The sequence below is a fragment of the Drosophila albomicans genome, unplaced genomic scaffold (assembly GCF_009650485.2).
Source record: "Drosophila albomicans strain 15112-1751.03 unplaced genomic scaffold, ASM965048v2 utg000094l_pilon, whole genome shotgun sequence".
Classification (NCBI taxonomy): Eukaryota; Metazoa; Arthropoda; class Insecta; order Diptera; family Drosophilidae; genus Drosophila; species Drosophila albomicans.
Window position 1 is genome coordinate 1 of NW_026263510.1, and position 8,990 is coordinate 8,990.

General features: G+C 36.3%; 1 long non-coding RNA gene across 1 annotated transcript; it reads right to left on the bottom strand.

Moving 5' to 3' along the window:
• Window positions 1–7,349: 7,349 nt before the first annotated feature.
• On the bottom strand, window positions 7,350–8,091 carry LOC117577294 (uncharacterized). Its single transcript, XR_004573110.2, has 3 exons — window positions 7,967–8,091; window positions 7,585–7,838; window positions 7,350–7,523 (listed from the first exon to the last, which is right to left on the bottom strand). It is a non-coding gene; the product is annotated as an uncharacterized LOC117577294 (long non-coding RNA).
• Window positions 8,092–8,990: the final 899 nt, after the last annotated feature.

Sequence of the window (8,990 nt, forward strand, 5' to 3'; positions counted from 1 at the left end):
AAAACATTTGCTACAAGCTTTTATGTTTACTGTTCCTCTAACATAAAAATAACAAATATATAATTGAAATCAAACCGTCTAGAAGCAAAAGTTGTAGAGGTTTTTCGGGTTCAGGTTTAGGTTCGGGTTCGACTCCGGTTATGCTTCAGCTACAACTTCATTTAAAACCATCTGTGCTCTTTTGTCTTTTAATTCAGACTTAGCCCCTGCGGCCCACTCACAACAAGTGGGAAACATATTTTGCCTAAATATTCTACCAAAATGCAAAATGTAATTTTCCCGGTCCTTTGTTCTCCATTAAAAGTTTCGTTGCCCGTAAGCGGGCATTATTGTTTGCAATACTTCCAGGAGGAAAAGTATATTAAGTTTTTAATTATTTTTTGATTCAAATACGCTCACTGATACAATTGATTCCATTATTTTATGTGTGTCTTTTTTTTAGGCCAATCTTTAGTTATCGTCTTTGTTACTTTATCTGTATATTTGCCAAGAATCCAGCGGATTTCGTTGTTCAGTCATATTGCTTACTCAATGTTCAATACCACTTAAATTTGTCTAGTGTTCGCTCAAATTCACTTGCCTGGCACTGTTTAAAGCCATATTTTGACTTCATGTCCTTGAATATGGCAACTCTTCCCAATGCGCTCACGTGAACACAAAAAATCCTTTAACGTTTAACAAATTTGCGGCAACAATGGTTTGTGCGAGTTCAACGGCTTAGGGAAGTCTGTCAAGATTTTTGCAATTCTGTAGTGGAAATTATGGACAGACGTTTAAGATAAACGTTGTATGTTCATTGATTTAACGACCCTTTGTCGGACTTCTGACTACTACTTCGACTACAGTGTGTGCGAGCTATGTTGAGGTTTTGATTTTTGGTTACCGTTTGGGCATATGAAAACATTTGAAGTTGGAATGATACGCCCAAACTTAGCAGATAAAAGTCCGGGCAACGGGAAGCTCACATTAAATCCCAGTAAGAATTGACTTTCCCTCTAGCTAGCTTCTTCAGTGTTGGACCAAAACTTTGTTTGAACACTTAACGCGCACAGGGACGTCAAGGACAACAGGACTACGCGAAGAGTCTAGTCCGAGTCCGAGTGTCCCTTGAGTGGACATTGCTGATGGGTTTCAACTACACCACCTGATAAGAACAGGAACTTCTGATCCAAAAACTCGAGGCTGGAGAGAATTCTCTTCAGCTAAAGCTAAGGCCTAAGTAACGGCAACCGTTTCAGGACCATGAGCCCAAGAAGGATGGACGGTAGATTGGCACATTGATGGTAAAAAGTTAACTCACATTTTTCTTTCGCGCACTTGTGTCACTTGTGAGGTTTTTGAACCTCAGCCAAGCGATAAGCGCGACAGATAAGGGTGCGAGTGCAACAAGAAGAGTCACCGAAAGAGGATATGAGCAGGAAACAGCCACAACTCAAACGCACGTTGCAAGTTATTAAATTTGTGGCTCAACCTTTAAAATTTAACTTTTAAGTCGACATTGACAAATCGACTACCGCAGTCATCTCCATCGCCACAGGATTTATTCAACCGCATACAATAAACACGAGTTCTTTTATGTTGCGATCTTAAATTGTAAAAAGATTAAATTTAAAATATACAACCAATTTATTGCTACTTATCAATTACAGTATTTATTTTATAATTTGTTTGATTGTCCACTAGTTATAAATGCAGTTCAATTCAGCTCTAAAAATAAAATTCCTAAATCAATCTCGTTTCTCAAAATTCTTAAATCAATAAAAATATATGTACATATGTGTGAACTAGCTTAATACTGATTTAATTGATTTTTAGCAACCACGATCGATCTTAGATTAAGTTTAATCACTTCACAACTTATACAAATAAAGAATAAATAAATTTCCACAAAATCGTCAGAAAAATTCTGTCTCTTTTTAAGTCTGATAGGTTTAGTAAGTTAAGAATTTATTCCGGTTTACTTAGGTTTTACGAGTAACTTTATTTAGGGATCAGATCGAAAGGCCCTCTTTCGCGCTAATTTTTTGATCATACTTCAATCAAATGTGGATGAGAGTGAATAACTGACAACTCATCTTGTGACATTTCCTCCGTACTAAGTCTGGCTAATTTTCGGGTAGTTTCTCCTGCATTGGGTCATCGTCGTCACCTGGCAACAACGTCATCAATTTCCGTTTCCACAATCGAAACTCGTCGTTGTCGTTGCTAAAGTTTCAACCGTCTCTCCGCAATTGCATGCATGACAAGTTAACTCCCCATACGCGTTTCCTCCTGCTTTCCACACTGCGGACCGCCAGCAGCCCCATGAGGCTCGCAGCCAGTTCGGTAATTGCGTATGCATTGATGTAATGACAAAATGTTACAACTCGAAACTGAGCGTTTGCCATTTACGCGGTGCGTTGACAAATTGGCTGTCGCTGTTGCTGTCGCTGCCGCAGTTGTTATTGTTGTCTGTGCAGTGGGTGTGTCTGCCAAAGTGGGCGCTCTACAGTTCATTCTCACATCTCTGTCCCGCTCTCTCGTTCTTTATCTCGCATCTGTGATTGCTTGTGTGCAAGTTCTCTGATTTATGTGGCGGTAAATAATTTACAATCAAGCGTTTTGACAGTGTGACAACACTGAAAGACGTATTTCTAGTCATCTCAGCCGTACCTAAATTATGGATATGCTCACAGATTACACAAACCACTAGCCACAAAGTTAACAGCGAGTTTATAAGGCTTATAGACTTTGGGTTTATGTAAAATATGCAATGACTTCATAAATCCGATGAAAGCCCTACATCAACTTGACGAAATTTAAATGGGCCACAAGTTTGATACGAACTTACTTTATTAAGTCTTGTTATTTTATATTCAGCAGCGTCTAAATTGAATTGATTTAAGAATAATACAAATATCAAAGTTGTCATTTAAACCCAAATGTTGGAAGTCATCCCAAGTAGTTAATTAAAAGATTCACATGTATACTCCAAAAGATCTGTGATCTTTTTTCTTTCATGTTTTCTTTATTGTGTTTCTTTCTTGTTTAGTTTTGTTTTATAGATACTCTCAATTTAATAATCTATTCATGTTATCGATAACAACATTTTGTTTGCCTATACAGCATGACATTCATTTGTTATGTCTGCACAGACTTTATTACAATCAAGTATGATCTCAAACCCATTTTTCTAGTTGCGACATTTCGTGATGGCGAAAGTGGCGTATGAGCAATATTAATTATTCAATGAACCGCATATCGAGAGTAATACAGATACGATACAAACAAAAAGGGAGAAAGCAACTACGTTTCGACTTTGGAATACCTGTTACATGTTCATAAGAAATAACAAAAGATCAATTTCAATTATTAGAAAGCAATATTTAAATTATCATTCGGCATGTTAAAGCGACAACAGATTACATCCATTCTTAAAAATTTAAAAATTTTATTTTTGTTCAACAGAGCTGTGATATTATATTATTAAATGGCGCTGCTGTTATAGAAATACCCATGTAACCAATGGTATTCGGTATAAAAGAGCCAAAGTGCCAAGTCCTTATATGCAGCCAGCCTGTCTGAATTTAAAGTGAATTCTGAATTCTGGAGACAAAACACGCGACTCGGCAATAAACGTGCAATTTTCACAAAATTACAAAAAATGTGAGCAAACATTTTATTTGTGCTTTTAACTTTGTTGCTGGTTGCCAGTTAGCAGTTGCCGGTTGTCTTCAGTGAGTTTGCCTGTGCTTGTGGAAGAGAAAATGCATAAATCTTTGGCAATTCGTACAGCAGCTGGCTTGCTGTTCTTTTATTTTCATTTCATTTCACCAGCTTCAACTTCCCTTTTGACTTTTTTCACTTCTTCTCTTCTTTTGGCTGCGTGTTGCAGTGACAGAATTTGAATAATTCGCCAAATGTGCCAAGTTGAAATGTTAAAATGCCAACGACTTGGCCTTCCTCAAAGCAGTTGGTTGCCTACAGTCGATGGTCGCAACAGTCGGATTGAGACAGAAAACACTGTTGTCGGATGTTGGCAAGCGCCTGGCTGTTTCCCGGTTCGTAAAAACTCAACTATGCGTTCTGCCAAATGATTGCAAATGAATGGGCACAGAATGGTACTCTCGGGTCTGCTCTTTTTCTCCTTATTCTCCTCTTGTCGCTTAGCTTAAGCATTCGTTAAATTTATAGTCGCGCAACACAAAAATTATTTAATACAATTTTCCGCTAATGTGTCGCAGCCATAAAAAGACAAACAAACAAAAGTCGGTCTCATTAGGAAAAGAAACGAGATTGTGAACTCACTTTGGCAATTAATTTGAAAAAAACATGCTGATGTCAGGTTCATACTTGAATCATTGTTCGTTGTCATATTCATTTGGATTCTTTTCCCCAGCTTTGATGATGCCTGATAAATTTTTCAATAAACGAACCTGCACAAATATGTCAGCATGCTCATCCTTCTCACCGCCCTCATCGTTCCTTCATTGTCGTCATCAACAGTTGTTGCTCTGCTATCGAGAGAATTAATAAGCAAAAGCAGCAAACTACAAAAAATGACAGCAACTGCTGCAGTAGGACAACGCCAGTAAAAGGGCAACAATCAAGCTCCAGCTGCCTGTTGTGAGCGTCTAGAGAGGCGTGGCTGTTGCAGTGACTTCTCTTCAGCATAGCCTCAGAAGTTGCATGCCCTTGGCGCATTTTTAAAATGTTGAGCATTTTATGCGTGGCATTACTTTAGGAGCCACAACTATTCAGCACATGAAAGTGCCAACGAGGAGACGAGCACTCGCGTTGGCCACATCTTAGTGGGGGTAGTGAATGAAGGTGCATATTTGCGGAGGAGCAATTAGTTGATGTCATAAAAGACATGAATAAACGGTTGATTGGATAATACTTTTATCACTACAGACACGAAGGAATTCAATAAATGTTTGTGACTTAAATTGCGAATACATATATGTGGACATCTAAGTTAAATATAGCATTAGTGTGATAAGTTCAAATTAATTTAATTTACCATTTATTAAAGCCTTGAATAAATATTCGAATTAATAATCTATTTTAATAGCTGACCATCTCACGTAAATTTTACTGCATTCGTTACAAAGCAAGTCTGCAATACGGCTCTTTTAAATGGACACCCCCTTTTAATTGTACGCTTCCCCATGAAAATAATTTTAATTAGTGTTTCGAATCTCTTGAAAGGACATGCTCTGGTCTGGCTGTGTGCAATATTATAATAAAAAATCGCGAGTTCCTTCTAAATTTACAGTTTAGAAAATGCTAATATATCTCCCGGCACTTGGAACCCCAGAAGAAGATAATCTGCGCATGTTCGGGTTTGTTCATTCATGCCAAATAGAATATGAGGCATGCATTTCTTTTTCTCCCTAGGACTCAGGTAGTCAGATTTAGAGTGGAGTTCTGTCTCCTCCTAAGTTGGCGTCTCAGTTCCAACAAAATACAGACCAACACTATAATTCTAGATGGATTTTAGGTGTTGTAGAGCTGTGCCCTGCTTTTTATTTATTGATTGCTACAAAAATATTGAAAATCAAGTATGAAGAAATACAAAGGGGGTGTGGTAATATTCTAAAACTATACCAAATTGATGAACCGAAATAATATAAAATACATCGACGGCTATATTTGGCATAAATTCTCTAAAATTATTTCTTAAATACATTCTATAATTTTTTAAAATTTTTCTGTTTGCACCAATTTATAAGGAATCATAAATCCCGTAGTCATTTATGATAATAGTCTCGCTCTCGCTTTAAATTAATCTCTTTTGATTTTCTATACCCGCTACCCATAGGGTAGAAGGGTTTATAAATTTGTGCCGGCAGGAAATGTTTGAAACAGGTAGAATGAGGCATCTCCGATCCCATTTGTCTCACAAACTGGTATAATGTGCCGTTTATGGTATATTTTAAATATGGTACTATGAGTTATACGAAATATATATATTAATTTTGGTATATTATATAGTATGTTTGTAGTAATTTTGGTATAACTTACAAATACTACCATAATATTTTGCTTTCATTCAAATGGTAGCGGGTATCTCACAGTCGAGCTTTCTTACTTGTTTCGATTTCAAGACAATTAACAAGTGCTGTCAGATAAATTTGAAGGCACGCAGGATGGACATGGCTATATTAGAATTCGATTCTCAGGGATTTTTGATCATTTATGTTATCAAATAATATTAAATGGCTAATAGAGATGGAAAACTATCGATATCGTGAGCGTCATCGATATGCGACGATAGTCAATTTTTTGAAAGTGTTGATAGTGTCATTGATTGTTCTCTACCTCTAGAGCAAGCATTAAAGTGTGGTTGTTGATAACAAAGCTGATCCTGCCGATATTTATCGTTTCTCTTATTTTAAAATCAAAACGGTTAGGAAACTTGTCACTGCCAACATCGAGTTCAAAAATTAAAAGGGTAAATAAAGTCTTCTTATGCGTGAAACAAAGAAGAATCCATATAAAAAACAGAAACTTTCAAACCTTTTTTTTGTGAAATAAAAACATTAAAACTGGCGACAATTGATGACAAAAATTGAAGATTTATTTTAAATCCATTGACTTGCTTTACTCAGGTCAACTTCACATCGGACACTTTTAAATTAAATTAAGCGGGCTTAACGTTCATCAGCTCTTGAAAATTAATGCATTCCACCTAACAACAATATTTCCTTTGAGGTAACATAAACACAGTAAAGTCACCTTACCACTACCTGGAATACTCATATGTAAGTACTCCGATTTCCAAACTTGACCCAAACAACAAGCCACTAAACGAAATCAATTTGCTGGCACAAATATTTGGACCATAATAAGGACCCCAAAATGGTCTAATTATGCGGTGGTCATATGCGGGTCAGCAGTTGCCCAATTCCAAATGCAAAGCTTTATGGGTCACAAACTGACCCTTACAAAAGGTGCGCGCACGTGTGCAAGTGTTTGTATCTGTTCTAAATGGTTACGTGTGTGCGCTGGTCGATGTGTGAGTGAATGTAAATGAGCAAAACATAGCAGAAACAAGCTAATCGACAGTTGTGTTTTTGCTCTTCTTCTTGCACCTCTATTGGGCTCATGCATATGGAAATAACTGGACATTTTTTTGCTGACACCCATTATACTAAGCCAACAGTGTCAGAGTTAAGTCATTTAAATGTGACAGCTGACTAGCAAAGCCAGAAGTATAAACGAGTGTTGTGGGAATATCGACTAACAACCAGTTACAAATGTCATTAGAATATTCTATATTTCCTTGGTCAAGATGGTGAATAATGAACGCTTAATTTAGTTTTAAAATATGAAGAAAAATGATATATACATATGTAAATGTCCAAAACAATAAATTATATTGTTATGTGTTATACATGTTCATTGAATTACAAAACGATGTGCCTCCTTAAAAAACAAAAGAGCTAAAAATAGCTAAGACCTTTACTAGTCCATCTCAAAAGCGCCGGAAGAACACAAAGCGTTGTTCAAGTTTAGAAATCCATTTGATATTAAATGACCTGGAAATAAAGGAATAATACTACGATTAAAAGCACATCACACACAAAAAAAGCAAGCAACCCATTTGAATTTGCTTAATCCTTAAGGGCAGACAAAAGGTTTTCACAGTTGGAAACAGGCAAACACGCGCATCCTTTCACACAGGTTTCAACTAGAAGGACCCCTTTCACGTGGAGCACTTCAAGCGCTTGGGGAAACGGAGGGCGATTCCCTTCCCAAATAGTCAACGGGTCGAATTGACTGGGACATGGCTTGGCCATGCCGTGTTTAATTGAGTTTGAAATAGGTGCCACTTTTTTGGCCTCTCTGTTAAACTGGGTATACGACGACGCATGAAATTGGCTTACTTTTAAGTGTTGTCCATGTGTCCGTGTGTGTGTGTGTGTGGTTGTTTGTGTAATTGCATTAGTGTTAGCTGGGTTTCCTACTTCAGTGTACGCACCTTTTACGAAAAGTTAATTAAGTTAATCTGCAGAGCTTGGCTTCTTCCCGAATTTGTTATGTGAATTTCGAAATTAATCCGATTCAATTATTATATACAAAAATTGTGTTTTATTTTGGACCCGAACACGCTTCTGGGAACGTACATATTCGTACTTGTGCTTAAAATTCTATATAACATTTTTTAGCTGTAGCAGTAAGAATTGATATTCTTTTAGCCCTTCGCCGTCATATTGTAATATTCCAATTTATGTGCGCACTTCCTGAATCCTTTCGGCAAATTCATTTATTTCAATTGTTGTTGAAGCTTGGTATATCTCGACAACGAGCCGAAAAGAGACAGAAAAAGCATAGTCTAGTGTACAGCGTAATAAGCCGTTTTTATGCAGTTCGCATTGTGCGACCGGCGTTTTTATTGTTTCCGGCCGCATTTGAATCGTCAGGGGCCACGGCCATAATGACAGTGGGTAAACTTGATGCGGAATGCGATTACTATATAAAATGCGATATGCAATCTAGAAATACCACACAGTATAAGCAATAGTGAGCTAATATAATTCGACTTTACGAATATTAAATAAGATATGATACGTCCCATATTTTTTTGAATTTTCAAGTCAAAAGGTCCTAGCGGTCCGTATTTTGTTTACTATAAAAAATACATTAGTATTTAATACCAGATTTAATACAATAAAATAAAATATAAAAACTATGTTTGGTGTAACCAAAAAAGTTTCATTAATAAATTATATTCTGAAGCAATAAGCAACTGCCTACTATTTTTGCAATATTTAATTGTTGCCTAATCAAAAACAATATTATCCTATGTACCAAAATTCGAGATTCTTTTTGGTAACAAAAAATTACCCAAGCAGATAAAATACTAATCGTTCATAAAATGTAATAGATAAATATGAAAAACAGAAAAATATTTCTGAATTAAAATATATATAAAATATATATATAATTATAAATATTGTGCAAGCAAAGGTCGATAAAAAGTTCTGTTAATTTGAAATTATAAT